Source organism: Monodelphis domestica, chromosome 7 (genome assembly GCF_027887165.1).
Source record: "Monodelphis domestica isolate mMonDom1 chromosome 7, mMonDom1.pri, whole genome shotgun sequence".
NCBI classification, from domain to species: domain Eukaryota; kingdom Metazoa; phylum Chordata; class Mammalia; order Didelphimorphia; family Didelphidae; genus Monodelphis; species Monodelphis domestica.
The window spans coordinates 243,750,870-243,775,982 of record NC_077233.1 but is presented as its reverse complement, the minus strand read 5'-3'; the positions used below and the strand labels follow the sequence as shown (position 1 = coordinate 243,775,982).

The following is a 25,113-nucleotide window of genomic DNA, read 5'->3' as shown; positions in this document are numbered from 1 at the left end:
TAGAAGTTTGTGGCAGTGGGGGAGAAGTGGGCCTACTTCTTAGTTGGGTTTTGGCCACGCTGATAGCAGGAATGGCCAATCAGGCAGATTGGGCTGCTCTCCAGGCCATGGGCAGGGAGTGGCTTCTCCACCAAGTCCCCTAAATTAAGGCAGCTGGAACAGCAGGAGAGTGGCATGCAGGCTGGGGTATAAAATACTCACAGCTGCCAGAGGCTTGGAAGGTGGAAGGAGAGCTAGAGTAATAAGCCATAGCTGGGTGGCTGAAGGAGGGGTTTGAAAACTCCCAGTACAAAAGTAGCTTTTGGTTGCAAACCAGTAGCCATTTTAAACTGTGGGGTTGCTCAGTTGTAACAAGGCTGTAGGCTTTAAAAAATAGCTCTGAGTTTTAAGTCCATCATAGAGTTGCCAAAAATGTAAAAATTAAAATTAATATTCAAAACTCCAAGTATTATATTAATACTATTTATTAAAATCCACTTAGAGCAGAGAGAATTTAAAAACAACCAGAGGAAAAAAAAACAGAAAAGCCAAAAAGCTGCTCCCTCCTTCACACTGAAACCAGTCCAAGAGCCCACATGGGAGGTAACAGAAACTCCAAAACCCTATCTATGAAAGGAAATGCACAAACAGGAAAAGGAAAAGGGGATTGTGGGAAATGTAGTCTCTAGGGTTCAAGATTCTAAATCAATACATAGGGGAGATCCACAAGCCACTTGCTTGACAACTCAGAAATGACTAACGACCCCATCAGTAGTGCTAAGCAAATTTAAAGACTGGAATTGTTCCCTATAAAGTGGAGGAGGGACAGGAATGGACACAATACAGGACTATAAAAGGTAATGAACTTCCTGTCCAATAGGTCTTCAACTTGAACTTTTGGGTTGAAGGATATTGGACTGTGACTGTGGCTATTGAACTACTTTTTGTAAGACTGATCCTGGATATTCTTCCTTTAAATCTTATTCTGGTGAGTGAAAAACTAACCTTTCTTTCTTGGCTTCTGGATAGATTAGTTCCAGAAAGGCCTCCTCTTCTTGGAGGAGGGCACGTGGGTTGAAATTTTGCTTAATTCACCACCAAGTCCTCAGGCAGAGGGGATAACAATGTTTACAATGTTAACAATGGGATAAACTCATGTTTATATAGGTTTAGCCAGGGACCAGAGCAACATTTAGGGTGACAAGCTAAATTTCTTACTCTACCCTTTTTCACACTTCTCTACTTTCACTCATTCAACTTCTTTGTAAATAAAGCTACTGAAAGTCATTTTGACTTGGGATTTATTAATTTTAAAATAGGTAACCACAGTATTATCTTAATATTCTCTTATACTTAGTACAACCATAAAAATATAATTCCTTACATTTCTGGCAAACCTTGAAGTTTGTTATCCTTACCCTCAATTATCTGCATTTTTTTCACTTTTTTTACTATCCTTAAGTCAGTTTCTAATCCTAAACTTAAAATATATACCTGGAAAAAAGGTAAAAAAGGTAAAAAAAAGTTGTTTGTTTCTTTTTCTCTTTGCCTTGAAATTAAAAAAAAAAAGCTGAAATTATCTTACTGGCATTAAGCTATCTTTTTTGCCTAGGCAACAATTAGCTGATCCTGAGGGCCTCACCCTCGGAGATGCTTCCACTACCACCCCTCACCTAAATAAGGGTCCCAATAAGCTACTTCCTTGGAGACTAAAATTCCCAGAGTACTAGAGTAAGTTAATAAGTTCAACTCAGCTATTTGTTATTAGAAGGTCTGCTCTTTCTTTTTTCCAAGCCCCTAGTGCCTCTATTATTAGCTTAAGTGGGAGATGGAACACTGGGGAGATCAGTGAAAAAGAGCAGCAGTAAAAAAAAAAAATAACTAATACTGGCCCTTTTAACTGTGAGAGGTTTTCAGAGCCCAAATAAGGAGAAAAGTAATCCAGCAAAACTTTTTTGCACCAGGCCAACTTGAAAAAGTGGATTCCTGTCCAAGAAAACTGGTAGCTTCTCCCTGGAAGCCTGTGGTAAAAACACATGGTCTTAGCTTTTTTTTTTTTTTTTTAATTTAGTCTCCAGCTAAAGGCTTTTTTGCTGCCCTCCATCCAAAGAACTAATTGGTAAGGGTGTGCCTGCACTCACAATGATTGAAACATTTTAAATTCTTAAAACACACACACACACACTGTAATCCTAATGCTATCTAGTAGTGCCGCCCACTGACAAAAAGTAAAATTGCAACCAATTTTATTAATTGAATTTTTAAAAATAGTAAGCAGATAAAAATTATGATTTTTAACAGTATAGACCAGGTTGGGGAAATATTGTTTCTTTTCTATTTAAAATAGCTTATAATCTCAGAGAACATTTGACAGTGGCTCTCAATAGTACTGTTTATAGCCAGTGAAAAAGGCTTGATATTTTACCTTTTCTGCCTTAGGAAGAAACAGAATGAATGTTTATTTGAGTTCAGAACTGAACTAAAAGCTCAACTTGAAAGTAAACTAGAAAAAAACTATAAAATAACTTGAGTTACCTTGAGAAGAAACTTGAGGAGAATTGAGGATCTCAAGATACATACAAAAAGCCTTGAGAAAATTAAAAAATTAAATGCAGAGTAAGAAGAGAGATTTATGTCTCCACACTCCCTTACCATTAGAGCCGATTCAGTCTCTGCCCTATACTGCCCCACACATTTCTGCTTATACTCAAACTACTTCAACTCTTCCTCATTCTGTTCTAACTACCTCTAAATGTACTCACATCCCTAAAATCATGACCTACAAATTGTGACCCAAACTCCTTCCACCTGACCTATTCTCCTTCCTAAGCCCATTACCTACACTATTGAGACTCAAACTCCTCCCATAAGACCTATTTTCCTGCCTATACCCATTTCCTGATCTATGGCTACTCAAACAAAAAGCCTAGAGTCAGGAACCAAACATAATTCAGCTAACAGTGTATTCCCCTTAAAGGAAGCAGCTGTCTTCAATCAAATTAGAGACTTGGTGTATTTAAGACACTACATACCCTTCACCCTCCAAAATATAGAGAGATTTAAGCAAAAGTCCTTTGAGGACAAGCCAATTGTGATTATTAAAAATCTAGGGAATATATTTTTAAGTATATAACCCTGGGTGGATATTGATAATTTATTACAAATCTTTTTGACTGAAAAAAAGAAAAATCATCTCTCTTTTTAATCAGGACAAAGGAAGGAGAGCAATTAATTAGCAAACACAGGACCTTAATGGTCCCCCAATGGTGAGCAAGATTACACAAAACTATGACAGGCCAGAGACACATTACTCACAATGAGAACCTGCTCTGATAAACTCAATACCTGGTCAATATTCAAGAAAATTAAATAAAAAACAATGAAAATCCCTCTCAGGTAGCCTTATTGAGCTTGGAGTTAAATATATATATATATATATATATATGGATTTGTCCAGAGAAAGATATTTTAGAAAAATATGAACACAATTCATTAAGAATTGCTGTAAAGTGTTTAAAGACTACTTTAAGACTAGCTGCCTGAATTGGAACTCTGGATCTCAAGGAAATGAGGCAGGTAACAGCATATGTGGTTAAAAGTCATGAACAAAAAGATGAGGAGAACTGTAACTTAGTGGAAAACGTAAGCAAAGAAATAAAGCTCTTAAAGGTGGAAATTGAAAAAAAATTTATGGAGTGACCATAGTAGCTTTGCAGTAATCCATAAATCAATCACTAATGTTTCACTCCTGTGGAAAAAGAGGTAAGAAGTAGAATCAGGAAAAAAAGAATAATAACTAGAAATAATAACTACAGAAATGACAATAATTATAGATTTAACAAAAATGAATAATGAAAACATTATACTACTTTAAATGAGACAAATAATAATACACACCAAAATACCCAACAGCAATATATACAAAGTGGAGTTTATCCATGCTATACTCAGGGTGAAAATCCCCCTCAGAATGGGGGCTCCCAGAGGTATATGTAAGGATATTTATGAAAATGTGATGGGGGGAGTTCAAGGGCCCTAGAATCAAATTTTGATTTTCCAGACCCTGATGTTTTAATGCCAATTATACCTATCTATTCTCCCCACATAGTAATGAACTTCATTCAACCCTAAAAGTTGGGAATACATATTACAATGACCTTTTAAATCCTTGAGCTTCCAGATCAGTTTTGGTGAGTAAGCCAGGTGCAGAATGCAATTCTATTGGCTCTCTAAATGTAGTAGATGTATTAGGAACACCTCAAAAGCTCCCCAAACTTAGTGGGACCCTTATCCATAGAACATTCTTTTCTTTTAATGCCTGGGTCTCCCATAAATTTTCTAGGAAGAAACATATTATATAAACATAGAGTCACAATAACATGTGCTCAAGATGGTTCTATGACACTAGAATTGCCTGCAAAATCTTTAAATTTTCTCCCTGTACTTCTCTCAGAGAGACAAGAGGTGAAAGAGTCTCACAACTTTGAAATACCAGCTGATATACATGAATCTCTTTGGGTCACATCTTCTTCTGATTTAGGCCTAATTAAATCAGCTGTTCCTGTACAAATTGAGACAAAAGGTGGACCACCTCCTTCCATTCCTCAGTGCCCCCTATCAAAAGAGGCAATTCAGGGAATGAACCCAATAATAAATTCATTAATTGATCAAAGAATTCCACACAAATCTGAATATAATACACCTATTTACCTGTGAAAAAGCCAAAATTAGGTCCAGATAATATATATATATATATATATATATATATATATACATATATGTATGAATGTATATATACACATATATACATAGATTTGTACAAGATTTAAGGGCTGTATGTAATCATGTCATAAGATGACATCCTGTGGTTCCAAACCCAAACTCAATTATCTCCTCTATTCCTAGCGCAACTACATATTTTACTGTAGTTGACTTATGCTCAGCATTTTTCTCAATACCAAATTATGAGAATCCCAGGAATATATTTATCTTCACCTGGAAAGGTTCCAAGGGGACTTTGTTGACACCACTTGGTTGACTGTCACAAGGGTTCATGGATAGCCCTACCCTGTTCTCACAAATTTTGAGTCAAGATATAGATAATATTAAATTTAAAAATATCTGTTTAATTCAAAACATGGATGATTTGCTCTTGGCTTAACCAAAAGCCACAGCTTGCCAAAAATATAGCAAACATCTTGTTTTATAACTACATAAGAGAGGACACATGGTCCCAACGGCAACTGTTCAGTGATGTATCCCCAAGGTGAAATATTTAGGCTTCATTTTAAGTGCTGGTGCCTGTTCTGTTTCTCTTAAGAGCATTGACAATATTCAAAAATTGAGCACTCTCTCCAATAAGAAACAGTTGAAAGCAATTTTAGGAGCAATGGGATTTTGTAAACAATGGATCCCTTGCTTTGGGGAAATTACTAAACTCCTTATAGCACTAACAAAAGATTCAATCTCTGAATCCCTTAGATTAGAGGTGAAACATCTGTCAACTCTCTCAAATTTAAAACAGGCTATCCTGTCTGCCCCTGCCCTAGACATCCCAGATTAGAAAAATCCATTAATTTGTATGTACACGAATAGAGAGGAGTGGCTTGGTGTCCCAAACTTTGGGACAAGTACAGCATTTGGTTGCTTATTATTTGGCCCAGCTAGACTCAGTAGTTTCTGGAGCAGCACCATGTCTTAGAGGAATAGCTACCACAGCTTTATTAGTAATTAAAGCTCCTAGGATTAGGATTGGGATGCACATTAACAATGATGTGCCCCGATGAAGTCAAGGCATTATTGCTAAGGCATAGAACACAGGCATATTTTGTCCAAGACTCACAAGATACTTAGTAACCTTGTTGGGCAATGAGAATATTACTCTAAAATGCTGTAGAACTCTCAACCCTGCCACCTTGATTCATGATTTACCAATCTCAAGAGAACCATTACACAGCTGTGAATCATTAGTGTCCATGACTGAAAAGCCTCAAGATAATCTCTTAGACTCTCCTTTTGACAATCCAGACTTAATCTTATTCACTTATGGTTCTTCTTTCATGAGGGATAGCATATGTTACAAAGGATCTGCTGTAGTTACAGAATTTGGACTGTGTAGTTAGCTTCACTGCCCTCAAATATAAGTGCTCAGAATACAGAATTTATTGCTCTAAAACATATCTGTATAATCACCAAAGACAAAAAGGCAACAATTTAAAGGGATTCTAGGTATGCATTTGGAATTTCTCTTGCAGTAGGTATGCTATGCTTTCAAAGGTGATTTTTAATATCAGCTGGAAAATTTATAGCAACTGCAGAAATAATTAATGAAGTTCTTTTTGCTCTCCAGCTACCCAAAACCCTACCTGTAGTGCATTGCTCTGCTCATACAGGTGGAATTGACCCTATCACTAGAGGGAACCACCAGGGAGATGCTGCCACAAACTTGATCTCTTAGAATGGCCTGAATTAATTTTAACTTTAACAACAAATAGCGAATTAGATTTATCACTTTCTTATAATGAAATGGAAGTGGAAAAATAGAAACAATAATTCAAAGCAAAACAGATTAATGGAATATGGGTGTCATGTGAAGGAAAATCCCTGCTCCCTAGAAGTTGTTATCACCAAATTTGCCAATCTGCACATAAAAATGGTCACTTTGGCACCCACAGCATTGAAGACTCTGTTAAAAGAGTATGGATAGCCCTTGGTATAAGTACTATACCTTCTAAAGTGTGTGTAGCCTGCCCCACCTGCCAAGCATATAAGCAGCACACCTTTTGTGGCAAAGCATTTGGTGGGTGCCTTTGGCTTATATATCTTGTGAACATTGTCAAATTGATTTCATTACAATGCCAAAGGTTGGACATTATAAATTTTGTATAGTCATAGTAGATCAACTGACCAGATAGCCAGAAGCATTTCCTATGCCCCAAGCCATAGTGGTTTTTATTGACAAGAAATGCTTAAAAGATATTATTCCTTGCTTTGGTCTGCCAGCACAAATTTATTTAGACAGGGGGATTCATTTTACTGATTCAGTTCTGTCCCAAATTTATTCCTGTTTGGGGATAACTCCTAAATTCCATGTAGCATATCATCCCCAGAGCTTAGACCAAGTTGAAAGAATGGACAGAGAACTTAAATTATGATTGGCAAATTATGCACTGAAATCCATTTGAAATGATGTGAAGCTCTCCGCAAGCTTTATTTTATCTACAAAGCAATTCCATGTGAGATCTATGCATCTCAACATTTGATATACTTTTTGGACAACTGCTATACAGGCTAAGCTTTTTTTCTCCTGCATACATATCACTATTGGGAAGGACACTTCTATTCCTTCTTATATACAGGATTTTCAGGTAAAATGGAGAGAACTCCACTAATCCAGAACTGTAGTACAAGCAGGACTGATAGACTTTTTACTTCATGACCTAAACTGAGGAGACAAGGTATACATAAAGAATTTCTGCACACTGGAGAAACTCAGATTGCCTGGGAAGGTTCATTTCAAGTACAAATAACCACTTCAACATCTATAAAAAATGGAGAAAAGGACTCTTGGATTCATTGCTTACATGTAAAGAGAGTACCTCCTATTGACCCTAATTGACTGTATGCTATCGCATGCATTGGAGACAAAAGTCCATAGACAAGTGGACCTTGTTTGGCTGTCACATTGAATTCCTGAATTTTTAAAATTTAATTTAGTTTCATTGTTTTTCTTTTTCTTTTTAATAGAATGTTTGATTTTTTCCTTTTTTATTTAATGTGCTTAAAGTACATTAAGTTGATATTAAACTTTTTTGAATTTGCAATAAAATAAGTTTACAATATACATTTGTTCTAATATCCATGAATACCCAAAAGCTTTAGACTATGGAAAACTACCATTAATTGATAAAATATCATGGGACTTTGATTAATGATTTTATGTGATTCCAGGAGAAGAGAATATAAAAGATCGACTGCACAGTGCTAAGGAAACACAAAGTTAATCTTCATAGTGCCTAGGAGCAAAAGGTTAAATAGACCAACTAACTCAGGTGAGATTAATGAGAAACTGTGCCAACACAAAGAACTTGTTGGAGGTTCGAAGTTGGGGCGGTTTGACATGTGTTAGGCCCAGGTCTTCCCTGTGCCACATTCTGACAAGTACCTAAGTTTGGCTACCATCATGGCTTCCCTTTCCCTGAGAGTTAAGGTAAAATCGGACCAGGGAAACATACTTCCCATTTACACAAAAATGTAGTGCTACTTTTTCTTCTCTTATAATATGGCAACTTCCTGCAGTCCTGGCTGACAATGAGTAAATGAAATAATACTCCATTTGTCCTACAGACTTGTGGGACAGAAACTACTTTAATTGTACCCTGATTTAAAAACCTGTGTGAATTTATTCTTGTTTACTCAGAAATTTTTATATTTATAGATTTTGGTACTTTGGTTATGATTTTGATTTTTCTTTTCTCCCAAAGTTGAATTTTTTCTCCTATTTGTTATTCCCCTTTTTAAGTATAAATTTATTTTCTTTTGACATGATTTATATACGCCATAACTCAACCTTGTATCCTGAGTTGATCCAGATGTTGGTCAACACCCTCCTCAGGGGGATTGTAAAATTTTCATAAAATCCAAGATCTAAAATTTTTGTCTGAAAAAAATTTTTCAGGAAAAGAAACTTGATAATTCATTGAATCAAGAAAATATATTGTTTGGAGAAAGCGCCATAAAGGAACATCCACTGCAGTAGAAAATCCAGAATGAATGTGAGGATGTAATTGGCTGAACTATATGTGAATGAACACTTTCATTCTGAATGTAAACTCTTACGCCAAAGAGGATTGCCCCTAATTGACTTTTTGTCAATGAGCCTAGCAAATATTGTTTTGAGCTCCCTCTCTTTCTTCTATTTCTCACTTATCTCCAACTATTGTAGTTACCTCTTAGAACATGCAATATTTTATACACCTTTAGTTAGTCGATTTTTAGAGGTATAACTTGCTTATGTTAAATGATCAATTAGGGAGACTAGTCTCCCAAAAGATCACAGGTTGAGGGTTGTGAGGATGAGACAGATCCTCCCATTGCCCATTTTAAAATTAATAATAATAAAACAAAAAACTTAAAACACTTCTACTTAACACTAAGTATGGGAGGTCCATAAGCCACTAGCTAAAGTGAATGACAACTCAGAAATGACTGATCATTCCATGGGCAGTTCTTTTTTTTTATTTTAATTTTTTAATTTCATACATTGTTCCTTGGTTACAAAAATCATTTTATTTCCCTCCCTCGCCTTGCTGACCCCTCCCATTGCCAATGCGCAGTTTGACTGGGTATCACCTGTGTTCTTGATCAGAAACTCTTTGCATGTTGTTGGTATTTTCAATAGGTTGTTCAATTGGAGTCCATTTCCCAATTCATATCTCCTTTGACCCATGTCATTAAGCTGTAGTATTTCTTTCGTGTTTTTACTCCCACAGTTTTTCCTCTGGATGTGGATAGTGTTTTCTCTACTGTACCCCTCTAGGTTGTTCAGGGTCATTGCATCACCATCAGGGGAGGAGTCGATTACTTTCAATTATACCACATTGTGTCTATCTCTGTGTACAATGTTCTCCTGGTTCTGCTCCTCTCACTCTGCATAACTTCCTGGAGGTTGTTCCAGGCTCCATGGAATTCCTCCACTGTATTATTCCTTTTAGCACAATGGTATCCCATCACCAACATGTACCATAATTTGTTCAGCCATTCCCCAATTGAAGGGCATCCCCTCCTTTTCCAATTTTTTGCCATCACAAAGAGTGCAGCTATGAATATACTTGTACATGTCTTTTTCCTTATAATCCCTTTGGGGTACAAACCCAGCAGTGCAATGGCTGGATCAAAGAGCAAACAGTCTTTTATCACACTTTTGGCATAGTTCCAGATTGCCCTTCAGAATGGTTAGATCAATTCACAACTCCATCAACAATGAATTAATATCCCCACTTTGCCACATCCCCTCCAGCATTCATTATTTTACATTGCTGTCATGTTAGCCAATCTGCTAGGTGTGAGGTGATACCTTAGAGTTGTTTTGATTTGCATCTCTCTGATTATAAGAGATTTAGAGCACTTTTTCCTGTGCTTACTAATAGTTTTGGTTTCTTTGACTGAAAATTGCCTATTCATGTCCCTTGCCCATTTATCAATTGGATAATGGCTTGATTTTTTGTACTATTGATTTAGCTCTTTATAAATTTGAGTAAATAGACCTTTTTTCAGAGTTTTTTGGTATGAAGATTGTTTCCCAGTTTGTTATTTCCCTTCTGATTTTAGTGACATTAGTTTTGTTTGTACAGGAACTTTTTAATTTGATGTAGTCTAAATTATTTATTTTACATTTTGTGACCCTTAATAAGTCTTGCTTGGTTTTAAAATTATTCCCTTCCCAAAGGTCTGGCAAATATGCTATTCCATGTTCACCACATTTACTTATAGTTTCCTTCTTTATGTTCAGATCATTCACCCATTCTGAGTTTCTCTTGGTGTAGGGTGTGAGTTGTTGATCCAAACCTAATCTCTCTCACACTGTCTTCTAATTTACCCCGCAGTTTTTATCAAATAGTGGATTTTTGTCCCCAAAACTGGGGTCATTGTATTTGTCATAGACTGTTTTGCTGAGGTCTCCTACCCCAAGTCTATTCCAGTGACCCTCCTTTCTGTCTCTTAGCCAGTACCAAATTGTTTTGATGACCACTGCTTTATAGTATAGTTGGAGATCTGGGAAAGCAAGGCTGCCTTCCTTGGCATTTTTTTGTTCATTATTTCCCTAGATATCCTTGATCTTTTGTTCTTCCAAATAAACTTTGTTATGGTTTTTTTTCTAATTCCATAAAGAAGTTTTTTGGGAGTTTGATGAGTATGGCACTAAATAAATAGATAAATTTGGGAAGGATGGTAATTTTTATTATGTTAGCTTGTACCACCCATGAGCAGTTAATGTTTTTCCAATTGTTCAGATCTAGTTTTAGTTGTGTGGAGAGTGTTTTGTAGTTGTGTTCATATAGTTCCTGTGTTTGTCTCAGCAGATCGATTCCTAAGTATTTTATTAGGTCTAAGGTGATTTTGAATGGGATTACTGTTTCTATTTCCTACTGCTATGATGTGTTGTAGATATATAGAAAAGCTGATGACTTATGTGGGTTTATTTTGTATTCTGCAACTTTGCCAAAGTTGTTGATTTTTTCCACTAGCTTTTTCTAAGTAGGCCCTCATATTATCCGCAAAGATTGATAGCTTGGTCTCCTCATTAGCGGTGATAATGGGCATCCTTGTTTCACTCCTGATCTTATTGGGAATTCATCTAGTTTATCCCCATTGCAGATGATGTTAGCTGATGGTTTTAGATATATACTCTTTATTATTTTTAGGAAAGATCCTTCTATTCCTATGCTTTCTAGTGTTTTTAATAGGAATGGGTGTTGTATTTTATCAAAGGCTTTTTCTGCATCTATTGAGATAATCATGTGGTTCTTGTTGGTTTGCTTGTTGATATGGTCAATTATGTGGATGGTTTTCCTAATATTGAACCAGTCCTTCATTCTTTGGATAAATCCTACTTGATCATATTGAATGATCCTCCTGATCACTTGCTGGAGTCTTTTTGCTAGTATCCAATTTAAGATTTTTGCATCTATGTTCATTAGGGAGATTGGTCTGTAGTTTTCTTTCTCTATTTTTGACCTGCCTGGCTTTGGAATCAATACCATATTTGTGAGATAAAAGGAATTTGAGAAGTGCCTCTTTGTTTATTATGTCAAATACTTTGCATAGTATTGGGGTTAGCTGTTCTTTGAATGTTTGACAGAATTCAGTTGTGAATCCATAAAACCCTGGGGATTTTTTCTTAGGCAGTTCTTTGATGGCCTGTTGGATTTCTTTTTCTGATATGGGATTATTTAAGAATTCTATTTCTTCTTCTGTTAGTCTAGACAATTTATTTTTTTTCTAAATATTCATCCACATAGCCTAGATTGGCAAATTTATTGCCATATAATTGGGCAAAGTATTTTTTAATGATTGCATTAATTTCCTCTTCATTGGAGGTCAGGTCCCCCTTTTCATCTATGATGATGTTGATTTCCTTTCTTCTTTCCCTTTTTTAATTAGACTGACCAGTACTTTGTCTATTTTGTTTGTTTTTTCAAAGAACTAGCTACTAGTCTTATTTATTAGTTCAATAGTGCTATCACTTTTGATTTTATTAATTTCTTCCTTAATTTTTAGGATCTCTAATTTGGTTTTCTTCTGGGGGTTTTTAATTTCTTCACTTTCAAGTTTTTTTATTTGCATTTCCAATTCACTGATCTCTGCCCTCCCTTATTTGTTAATATATGCACTTAAGGATATGGATTTTCCTCTGAGTACTGTTTTGGCTGCATCCCATAATGTTTGAAAGGATGTCTCAACATTGTCACTTTATTAAATGAAATTATTAATTGTTTCTATAATTTGTTCTCTAACTAACCAATTTTGGAGTAACATATAATTTAATTTTCAATTAATTTTTGATTTACTGATAATTATATTTATTGCCTTATGATCTGAAACGTTTGAATTCATCATTTCTGCTTTTCTGCCTTTGTATGCCATGTTTCTATGACCTAGTGTTTGGTCAATCTTTGTGAATGTGCCATGTGCTGCTGAGAAGAAGGTGTATTTCTTTTTGTCATTATTAATTGTTCTCCATATGTCTATTAACTCTAATTTTCTAAGATGTCATTCACATCTTTTACCTCTTTCTTATTTATTTTTTGATTTGATTTATCTAAATTTGATAGTGTTTTGTTCAATCTCCCATTAATATTGTTTTGCTTTCTATTTCTTCCTTCAATTATCATAGTTTCTCCATTAGAAATTTGGGGGCTATACCATTTGGTGTATACATGTTGATTACTGATATTTCCTCATTGTCCATACTCCCTTTTAACGGGATGTATTTACTTTCCCTATCCCTTTTAATCAGTTCTATTTTTGCTTTGGATTTGTCAGATATCGTGATTGCAACTCCTGCCTTCTTTCTATCAGTTGACGTCAAAAGGTCTTACTCCATCCTTTAATTCTGACCTTGTGAGTTTTGACCCTCTTCATGTGTGTTTCTTGAAGAAAACATATGGTAGGATTTTGGATTCTCATCCACTCTGCTATTCATCTAAGATTTATGGGTTAATTCATCCCATTCACATTCAAAGTTATGATTGTCACTTGTGAATTCCCTGGCATTTTGATATCCTCCCCTAATTCTGACCTTTCTTCTTTTGCTATAACCCTTTAAACCAGTGATTTACTTTAAATCAGCCCCTCTATTCCCCTCCCTTTATATGCTTCCCTTTCTACCCCCTCCCTTTTTTCCCCTTCTTGTTTGATATTTTTTAAGGGTCTGATAACTTCCCTCCCCCCCCTTTCCCTACCTTTTTTTACTCCCTCCCCCATACCCCCCTTAATTTTCCCTTATCCCTTACCCTGTTGGATAAAATAGAATTTAAGATCCCAATGGATCTAGATGCTTTTCCCTCTCAGAGTTGATTGCACTGGGAGTAAGGTTTAAGTAATACTAATTAGCACTCTCTTCCTCTCCTTCTTATAGGAGAATTCTTCCCCTCCCCTTACCATGCATATCTTTGTTTGAGAGAGTTCATTCTATTTAATTTTTTTTATTTCTTCAAGTATATCTTAGTACCATCAATGATTCCCCCCTCCCTTTTTCTTTCTCGCCCCCTTTCTCCATATCATCCAAATGCCCCAGTCTTTCTCTATTAATGATTCTTCTAATTACTCTAATAATGCATACAATTTTTGAGAGTTACACATTGCATTTTCCGCATATATATATATATATATATATATATATATATATATATATATATATATAATTTGATATAAATCTAGTCCTTATGGAAAATATTTTGAATAAAAGAAAAAGATAACATTTTTTCTCCTTTTCCCTTTCCTTCATATTTACCTTTTCATGTTTCTCTTGCTCTTTGTGTTTGGATGTCAAACTTTCTTTTTAGTTCTGGTCTTTTCTTTACAAATACTTGGAAATCTTCTATTTTGTTGAATGTCCACACTTTCCTTTAGAAGTATATAGTCATTTTTTTTGGATAGCTGATTCTTGGTTGAAGACCCAGTTCTCTTGCCTTTCTGAATATAATGTTCCAGACCTTGCAATCATTCAGTGTGGAAGTTGCAAGGTCTTGTGTGATCCTGATTGGCACTCCTTAATATCTAAATTGTCTCTTTTTGACTTCTTGTAGGATTTTTTTGCTTGAAAGCTTTGGAATTTGACAATTACATTCCTGGGAGTTGTCTTTTGGGGATTTAGTGTAGAGGGTGTTCTATGAACTCTTTCAATGCCTGTTTTCCCCCCATTTTCTAGAACCTCAGGGCAGTTTTCTTGAATGATATCATGTATTATGATATTAAGATTTCTGTTTATTTCTGGCTTTTCTGGTAGACCAATGATTCTCAGATTGTCTCTCTTTCCTTTGTTTTCCAGGTCTGTCACCTTGTAAGTGAGATATTTTATGTTATCTTCTAATTCTTTAGTCCTTTGCCTTTGCTTTATTAATTCTTGCTCTTTTGCAAGATCATTGTCTTCCAGTTGCCTGAGTCTGACCTTTAAAGACTGGTTTTCCTTTTCAGTTTGGTCTGCCCTGCTTTTGGAGGCTTCCAATTGTTTCTTCAATTGAGTGTTTTTGTCCCTCAGAATGTTGAAATCCCTTTGCATTATTTCCCTTTTATTCTGCCAGAAGGGTTCCATATTTTTGATAACCTCCAATTTAAATTCTTCAAGAGCTTGTGGAAAATTTCCATTTTTTTGGAAAGTTTTGGAGCATTTATTTGGGTTTTCTCTTCTACTATTTCCTCTGTATTCTGTATTTTTCTTCCTTAAAAACTATCCAAAGTCAACCCCTTCTTGCTTTTCTTGGGGTTGGGATTTTGTTCCTGTGCACTTTTTGCCATCGCTATGGTTTTTTTTTTTTTTCTCCCCTTTCCAGTCAGAAATCTGAGTGAGGAGGGATAACTCCCTGTGTATGGGTCAAATGATCAAGGCTTTTGCCTTAGGCTAATTCTTGATTCTATGCAGCTGTGCTCTCTTCCCAGGGGAGTACAGGGTCTGCTCTCCCCTGCCTGCTGGCATTATGAGTGTTACCTCTCTCAGGGGTAAGTCCTTGATGGTCTTAGTTAATTCCCAAGGTATATTGGGCCCTTGTTCACTTCAGAGGTGCCCTTCATGCACTCGTTGATTATGGAGCACTAGTTCTGATCCTCCAAGATCTGAGCTCCCCTTACCTGCCTGCTGGGGTTTCAGGTGTTACTGTTCACAGGGGTAGGTCCTTGATGGTCTTAGTTAGCTCCCCAGACCTTGGGCTGCCCTTTGCTCAGACCTGGGGCGCCCCTCCCTCACTTGTTGATTCTGGCGCATGCTGACTTTAACTCTGTCTCCATAGGTGTGGTGGGGGAGGGTAGGTCAGTTCAGGTTTGGGTGGGAGTTTTTTCATTCCCTTATATTATGGAAATGCTGAATCCCACGTACATTCAATGCTGGACCCTACTGTGGAGTTCCTCCGTTCTTATGAGGATGGCTTTTTGGGGTCATTTGAGGTCGTCTGTATTGCTGGGTTTGAGGAGCAGAAGTGAGCAGTGCTAGGCATAATCTGCCGCCATGCTTACCCAGAAGTCCTCCATGGGCAGTTCTAAGCAAATTTAAAGACTAAAATTGGTCCCTATAAAGGGGAGGAAGGGACAAGATGTGACATAAAAAAGACTATGAACAGTGATCAACTTCTTGTCCAAGTCTTAGTCCTGAATTTTTGGGTTGAAGGAGTTTGAACTAGGATTGTGGATCTTAAGACTTCTTCTTGTAAGACTGATCCTGAAAATCCTCCCTTTGTATCTTCTCCTGGTGAGTGAAAAGCTGACCTTCCTTTCTTGGCTTCTGGATAGATTAGTTCCAGAAAGTCCTCCCCTTCTTGGAAGAGGCCACATGGTTTGAACCTTTGATTAATTAAACATCAAGGTCTCAGGCTGAGGGCTTAATGAGCCCTTGTGTATTTTGAGCCAGGGCCAGGAAAAACAGTCAGGGTTGTAAGCTAGACTTCTTACTCTACCCTCTTTCAAATTTATCTACTTTTACTCATTCAACATTTTTGTAAATAAACTACTGAAAGTCATTTTGACTTGAGCTGTATTAATTTTAAAATTGGCAAACACAGTATTATCTTAAAATTCTCATATATTTAGTCCAACCATGAAATTGAATTCCTTACACTCTGTATATTTCTTCTATCTATAATGATAATGAAAACATTTTTAAGAGTTACAGATAATTTTTTTCATATAGGAATATAATCAATTTGACTTCATTTAAGCCTTATATTTTTTTCTCTTTCCTATACATTTTTATGGTTCTCTTGAATTTTGTATTTGAATATTAAATTTTCTGCTCAGTTATGGCATTTTCTTTAGGAATGCTTGAAAGTTTTCTGCTTATTAAATGCCCATACATTCCCTTGAAAATATATAGTCAGTTTTGATGTGTAGGTTATTCTTGTTTGTAGACCCCATTCTCTTAACCTAAAACTTGTAGTCCTTTAATGTTGAAACTGCTAGATTCTGTGTAATCTTGACTGGTGCTCCTTGATATCTGAATTGTTTCTTTCTGTCCCCTTGCAGTATTTTTTCCTTGGCCTGGGTGATCTTGAATTTGACTATAACATTCTTGGGAGCTGTCTCTTGGGAATTTAACATAGGGCTTGATTTCAATATCTATTTTGCCTTCTCATTCAAGAATATCAGGGCAGTGTTCTTGGATAATTTCTTGTAAAATGATGTTTAGGCTTTTTTATTGGTCATGGCTTTCAGGTAATCCAATAATTCTCAAATTGTCTCTATTGGATCTGTTTTTTAGATATTTTGCCTTTTGAATGAGATTTGTTCATGTTTCCTTCTATCTTTTCCTTCTTTTCTTTTATTGTTTCTTGCTGCCTCATGAGATCATTAGCTTCTACTTTTTCAATTCTAGTCTTTAAAGACTTATTTTTCAGCTATGATCTTTTGTTTTCCTTTCTTGGTTTGATCTATCCTTCTTTTCATGACCTCCAGCAGGTCAATTCTGATCTCCAATTTGCTTTTTGCTTTATTTTATTCCTGTGCTTCTTTTTCCATTTGGGCAGTTTTGTCTTGTAAACTATTATTTTCTTCTTGTATTAATTTCATTTATTTTTCCCACTTTTTCTTCTATTTTTCTTACTTGGTTCATGAACTCCTCTTTCAGTTCCTCCAGAGCTTGAAGCCAATTTCTATTCATGGTTTGCATGTATTTTTTTTTTGTTACTGTCTGCTGTTGTTCTGTACTTTGTTCTTGTTTTCACCATAGAAATTTTCCAAGGTCAAGAGCTTTTTTTCTGTTGTTTTCCCATTTTCCCACTGGAGAATTGGTATTCCTGCATGATGATGGTCATTGCTATTTTGGTTACTGTTTAAGAGAGCTATGTTTTTGGGACTATCTTCCCTTCTCTGTCAGAGGTCTGAGTCAAGGCAGGTAGATCTGTGGTATTTTTTGTGTAACATGTTTCATATATTTTTGCCCTGAGGTTATCTTCCTCAAATGCTACTGCTACTGCCTCAGGTGCTGCTACAGCTGCTTCTGCTTTAGTTATGAGCACCACCTCCTATGGCTGGTATTTTCAAGTGTGGGACTGTTGTGTAGCACTCTATAGGGTGTTTTTCTCTGAAGCTTTCTCATCTGCTGCTGCCATTGCTTCTGTTGTGTGGGACCAAGCTCCCAGCTATTCCTTGAATCTCACTGCCCAGATCTTCCACAGCACTCAAGTGTGAGTTTGTGATACGTTCAGTCAGCCCCCCAAAATTTGGAGATTTGTACTTGGAAAGGGGTAGTCCCCCATGTAATTGGTCCACCTTATAGAGTGGGTTTCCCCTCTCACTGCCTACCTTTCATGTTGTGCCCTGTGTAAGAATCCCTTTACTCATCCCATTTTGACCTTTGTCCTTTTGAGACTCTTTGTAAAACTTTATTCATTCTATGGACATTTGGAAGAAATCATTATTGCATTGTTTGAACCTAGCCCTACATGCCTAGGACAATTAACCACTTTACCTCTTGTTTAGAGTCGTTTAACTAATGACCTGGAATACTTTGACCAGAAATGTAATCAGATCCAAAGACATACAAAAGGAATTTATTCATAATTGTGCATCTTAAACTGTCCATATATCATATCTGAAAACTGGCCCCCTACTCATCAGTTAGTTAGTTATTGCATGTTCCTTTGTATACAGACACTGGAGAGGAGTGTAACACCTGTTTTTCCTTAGAACAAGGAATTGAGACTATTTACTCTTCTTTCAATTTGTAGAGTAACTAATAATTCCACTAATTACTTCATATTTTATTATTTCCTTTTTATCAATTGGGTTTTTAATTGTTATTATTAATTTTTAAAAGTCTATCTCCCTCTGAATTTGAAGTTGAGCACAAAGCTTAGGAAGAGTCTCGGTCCTGATTTGGGGAGCAGTTGGCATGCATTGTTTAATAAATCTTAGAGTCAAATGTTTAGAAGATCAAACTTCTTTCCTCAGTTATTTTATCTTTTCTTCATCTCAATACACACATACATATATACATACACACATATGTATGCATACATATATACACACATGTATGTATTGGTGAGTTAGAAATTAAAACAACAAAATGAAAACAAAACCAAAAAATAAAATACATACTTTCAACTTAATCTGAAAGGTTAGTCATGTTATGTTACCTGTGTTCGTTGTACTTTACTAAATATCTTCCTTCGTCTCATACTTATTTATTTCAGAGTTGTTACATGAGTTAGCAACATGTATTTTCTCTTTTATTACTTAACATTTTAAAAACATCCATTGTTTTCCAATTCAGCATAAAGTTTTTTTTTTCTTTCAATAAGAATAACTCTTAAAATTTTGATTTAGTTCATTGCTTTTTTTATATCCCTGATGTACACAGTATTACAACTACCAGTTTTTTGTTTGTTTGTTTGTTTTGTTTTAATTTAAACCCTTACCTTCCATCTTGGAGTCAATACTGTGTATTGGCTCCAAGGCAGAAGAGTGGTAAGGGCTAGGAAATGGGGGTCAAGTGCCTTGCCCAGGGTCACACAACTGGGAAGTGTCTGAGGCCACATTTGAACCCAGAACCTTTGGTCTCTAGGCCTGGCTCTCAATCTACTGAGCTACCCAGCTGCCCCTGCAGTTTGGGTTTTTTTTTAATTAAATTGTGAAGTGCTTTTGGACTACAATACAGTTTGTTAATAACATCCCACCTTGTTATCTTGTAAATATAATATCTACTTCATTGGACTAACTGGCAAATTGTTTTCCTTTTTATTATGTAAAAATACTCTATTCATAGAAGCTTAATGCACTCTAGACAGTAGAATTTAAGGGAAATTGCAATGTTTCTTAGAGGAAATGTCACCCTATCTTAGGATACCACCCAAAGACAGTTATAACCACTTTAAATATACTACCTGCTGTGTTTTATTGAGGTGAAAATAAATGCATTCATTTCTTAAAGATTTGCTAAAAGATAAATGTAATCAGGTCTGAAATGATAATTGTACCATTCTAAGGACAACTAATTCCTGCTGTCTGACCACAAAGAAACATGACCATTAAAATAATATACCAAAGTAAATGTAAAAGTAGAATAAGTCATCACAAAAACACATAATTACTTAAAAAGGATTTGTAGTAAATGTGATATTTTATAAAAGTGATTTTTTACGGTACAGTTTTTTTTCTTTTGTATTAAAAGCAATTTAAAAATGATTTTCCCTTTTACATTTTTAAATACAATTTACATTATGGCAATGCATTATACATGAGGTAGATGATTATCCCTTTATGAATCCTTAGTGCATTCAGTTATGTATAGCAAATATAGTTTATATAAATGGAGGTTGAAAATTCAGGTCCCTTTTCTTCTAAAAATTTTTAGTAGCTTTTGATTAAGAAATTATATCTGTAAACCAATTTGGCTGTGCTAGTGTTACACAAAGAACAAGGTATCCTTAAGGATGACTAAATTTTCTCATTTACTATTGTTACAAGTCCTTTAAACATAAATATGACAACAATAATGGATACTCAAAAAATACCAAATACTGAGGAACTGAAGGAGAAGAATATGGCCATATTGTATGATGCACTTTGCATTTTCTGAATTTTTGAATGGCCACATATTAGATATAATTTAGAGATAAAATTATACAACATATATAAAATGATTATAACAGTGCTTTCTACTATAGATACTTTGTAATGTTTCTGTATTTAAAATTGTAAATTAAATTTAATTTAATAAACAATAATAAATAAAATTTAATTTAATAACAATAAAATAAAAATATTAAAAATAAATACCTGATAGCATCTAATTGTTTTGCTTATGTTCAAAAAGCTTTGGGTGGGGCATTGTCACAGTTTAACAAATATGATAGTCCTATAGAGTTCCACTCATATTCTGGACCATGTATGATGAATATTATAGTATATGATTGATAATGGCAAAGATCCTTAACTTTGATTCAGCTTCACAATTCCTATTGTAATCAGCATGTAGGTCTCTCATGGTAAAAGTAGGATAAAGAAGAATTGCAAAGAAAAGCATACTGGATTTATCATTTTCATTCATTAAGTACAATATTTAAGATATTTAAGGTAAGTATGAAAATATTTCATTAATAATAAAAAATATTGATTTCTTTGAAACAGAATAATAAACAGTGATTAGAAACCAATCTAGGGAGATTTCTATTGGTCAGCTTTCTCCAGTAAAAGAGAAATCAGGGCATTCTTAAAATATTCTTTTCAGCTTTAATTTTTATTTGGATGTGGTATAATAAATTACTGACCCATTTGCTAAGATTCCATTATAAAATTTTTAGAATCCTTTCTGAAGCCGCTTCAGATAAAGTATTCAAAATCACAAAATATTACAATTTCTGTATTGTAAGTAAATGGTATAGATCTTTTATTTAATAACATAGTTTTGGGATTCACCAAAGAACTATGCAACATTGTATAAAGAAATATAGCAGACTGTATGAAATGTTACTCTGAAATAGCTCAAGAAAAAAAATCAATATTGAGCAAAGCTTGTGGACACTTTCTCTGCAAAAGAAAGAGATGCTTTTGTTAAGATGTTGAATAGCATGAAATCTCCCCCCCCCATAGTTTTTCAAAATAAAAATCAATTCCAGATCACTTGACATATGCCTTCATGATTGTTGCATGTTATGTCATCAAGATAACATAATGACTTTATTATGAAGGTATAATGTGAGTTCTCAATAAAGGATAGTTTTATGGATAGATAATTCATGGCAGTTTATGAATAGATTACATTTTGTCAGGTATCTTCTTTATGACTATTCTTTCCATACTCTTTAACAGAGAAGAGCCAATTTTGAATCTCCATATGAAATGGTTAATTATGTAATGTGATCAGACTTAGATGATAAAGTTAAGGGAATTTTACATGCAGATTTCTATTTGATAGGTTACAACATTTTTTAGGATAAGCAATGGCAAAATATTCAGATCAATATTAGTCATTGTGATATTTTTTCTTGAACTTCCTTATAAGGTCTCAGTACCTTGTGTTTTCCTAATCTATGTGAAGGACTTAGTAGACTTGTACATGCTACTTTACTATTTTGCTTCTACTCAACCATGAAGTGAAGACAACTATGACAGTCTTAAGAATTCAGATCAATGCAATGCCTGACCACAATTCAGTGAAACTCCAAATAGATCCTACCTTATACTATTTGCCAAGATTAGATAATATTGTATACATGGCTTAGTATTAAATGGAAATATAAACAAATTAGAACAGGTAGCATATTACCTGTCACATTTATGGATAGATATGAAGATCTTAAATTGTATTTAAGTTAATTTCTTTTTACATTTCTTAATATAAAACTAATTCATTTTTTATGAAACCAAGTGTTAGAAAAAGCTAGTCTCAGTTGTTACTTAACTGTGATAAGTGAGAAAGTTAGTTTAAGAGATCCGATTATAAGCCTTTTTATGTTAAGTAAGCATCTCTACATTGCTATCTCTTGATTCTGAATATATATGTATATATGTATAAAACAGAAGCAACCATAGTCAGTTGTAAAAGTAGGAATAAAACTTGCTTTTCTAGGAATTTGCATCAATACAGAGTCCTCAGATTTTATGACTCAGAGATGACCTTATTTACTTTTATGTCTCTTCTTATAAGTTATTCTTTGGCTTCTCTCTATGGGGGCAGTGCTGTGCCCCCAGGTCCAGGCTGTGATTCCAGCAGCAGCAGCTGCATTAACACTGGACCTCAGTCTTGATTCCTGACAAAAATGATGCAGAGGAAAGTAGCTGAACTTCAGGGTTTCCATTGTTCTTTCATTGTTCTTTTTGAGCTGGCCTTCACCATCAACCAGTCCAACCACCTAGAATCTGTCTTCAATTTTGAGTATTCAGCCAACCCTTACATACTCTCAAACCAGTTTATTGACATCCATGAAACTAAGAAAGGTAGCAAGAAGATGAAATGTTGTGGGGCCACAGAAAGCTTCTCTGCAGGGTTTGAAGATGTTTGCCAGTTGCAGGACAAAGTGCTGGGGGAAAGAGCTCATGCCCTTGTACAGACTTGCATCAACATCATTACTAACAAAGAATATGCCATGAAGATCATCCAGAAGGGCCTGAGTCACATACAGAGTCAGGTGTTTAAGGGCATAGAAATGCTAGACCAGTGCCAAGGACATCAGAATGTTCTTGAACTGATAGAGTTCGTTGAGGAAGAAGACAGATTCTACTTGGTATTAGAGAAGATATGGGGTGGCTTCATCCTCACTCATATCCATCAGTCATGTCCTTTTAATGAGTTTGAGGCCAGCATGTTTGCCTAGGATATTTCCAGCACCCTTGACTTATGCAAAATAAAGGGATTACACACAGGGATCTTAAGCCTGAAAACATCCTCTGTGAAAAACCTGACCAGGTATCTCTAGTCAAGATCTGTGACTTTGACCTCGAAAGTGGCATCAATCTCAATGGGGACTGCTCTCCCATTTCCATCCCATAGCTGATCACACCATGTGGCTTGACAGAGTACCTGGCTCCGAAGAGGGTGGAAGATTTCAATGAGGAGGTCACCATATGTGACAAATGCTGTGTCCTATGGAGTCTTGGGGTCATCCTCTACATTCTGGCCAGTGGCTAATCACCGTTTGTGGACCATTGTGGCAGCACTGTGGATGGGACCTGGGTGAAGCTTGTCACACCTGCCAGAACATGCTTTTTAAGAGTATCCAGGCAGGCAAGTACTAGTTCCCCCACAATGACTGGGTGCATATCTCCTTAGGAGTCAAAGACTTCATCTCCAAGCTGCTCCTCTTGGATCCCAAGAAGCAGCTTAGTCCAGCTCATGTCCTGCAGGACCCCTGGATGCAGAGGTATGCACTGGATAACACCTTTCCCACTTCAATCATCCTGCAGAGAAACAATAGTGCTAAAGAACTCACTTCCTTCACAGCAGAGGCAATCACTGTGAACCACCAGCTGGCCCAGGGTGAAGAAGATCAAGAGGAGAAAAACCAACCAATCATTATCATCAAAGCTATCTCTGTTGCAAGTAGCTCTCACCACCATCCAAGTCAAAGCTGGGCCAGCAGAGGCAGAAGACCAGCCTGTAGAAGGCCCTGCCGGCCTCCCAGCACCTGGTCAGTCCCTTGATCCTGATCAATGATCACAAGCCCCATCCTGTCCCCCTCTAACTCCTCCTGAGCATTCATTGCATTGAGTTTTGGGTTGTGGGGAGTTGGGGAAGGTGGCATTTATTTGGTTGTTTTTTTCTCTTAAACTTTTGACAGCAGGTCAAGCTACTCCCTTCTCTGGCTGATTTCCTGGGAGTTCTGCTGATCTTGGGAGTAGTTATTTTTGTTTCTGTTTTTTTGTTTGTTAATAAACATTTTAAATGGTCTAATGGTATTTACCAACAAAGAAGAATTTAGCATCCACCAAAGGGCATGAGGCACACTGACATTTGTGGATTTTTTTTTATCATTGAGAGTTTCCTCCCTTCCCACACCAAAGGATATGCAGTAAGCTCAGGTTTACCCATACTGTGAAAGATAGCCAGTTAGATGTGTGAAAAGTCACATGGCTCTACAATCTCCACCCCATCTTCCAGCCCTCAGTTTACCCTCACTCCTCTCCCAGACTGAGTATAAACAATTTTAAGCCTTCCAGAGCCAGCATGTGGGTGGTTGAGGGATGATGTGGAGAAGAATATCCCGCATTTATGTTATTATTTTATATAATCATATATATTTTATACACATATAATATACTTGAAGTTCATTTCCCCTTAATCAAACAAAAATTATTGCTTGAAAATATAAGTAACAAGATCAATACATTGCTTGGACCTTGTACTAGAATTTAACAACTATTGGCTAACATACTATGAGTATGTGGTTTTCTTTTTTTAACAATAATTTGTATTAACTGCCAAAATCCTGTGAAAACTATGAACATGCTCAAGATGTCTTTCATTACAAACTGGGGTTTATGGGATCATTGATTCTATTTAATCTCAAATATAATTAGTTAATCAGTTCAGGATTAGAGGCCAGAAATTTCTTTATTTTTTACATTATAATAATTCATGTATTTAAATTATTTTTCCTTTTTAAATATATTATTTAATTGATTAATTAAGAAAAATTTTTCAATGGTTATATGATTCATGTTTTTTTTCCCTCTCTTCCTCAAACCCCCCATCCATAGCCCAACAAGCAGTTCCATTGGGTTTTACATGCATCATTGATCAAGACCTATTTCCATATTATTGATATTTTCACTAGGGTGATTATTTAGAGTCTACATCTCCAATCATATTCCCCTCAACTCATGATCAAGCAGCTGTTTGTTTTCTTTGTTTCTACTCCCAAAGTTCTTTCTCTGGATGTGGAAAGCATCCCTTCTCATAAGTCCCTTAGAATTGACCAGGATCATTGC

The 25,113-nt window shown here is 35.7% G+C and overlaps 1 pseudogene; it reads left to right on the top strand.

Moving 5' to 3' along the window:
* The first annotated feature begins 22,445 nt into the window (after nt 1-22,445).
* On the top strand, nt 22,446-23,786 carry LOC100016709 (MAP kinase-interacting serine/threonine-protein kinase 2-like; annotated as a pseudogene).
* The last annotated feature ends 1,327 nt before the right edge of the window (nt 23,787-25,113 follow it).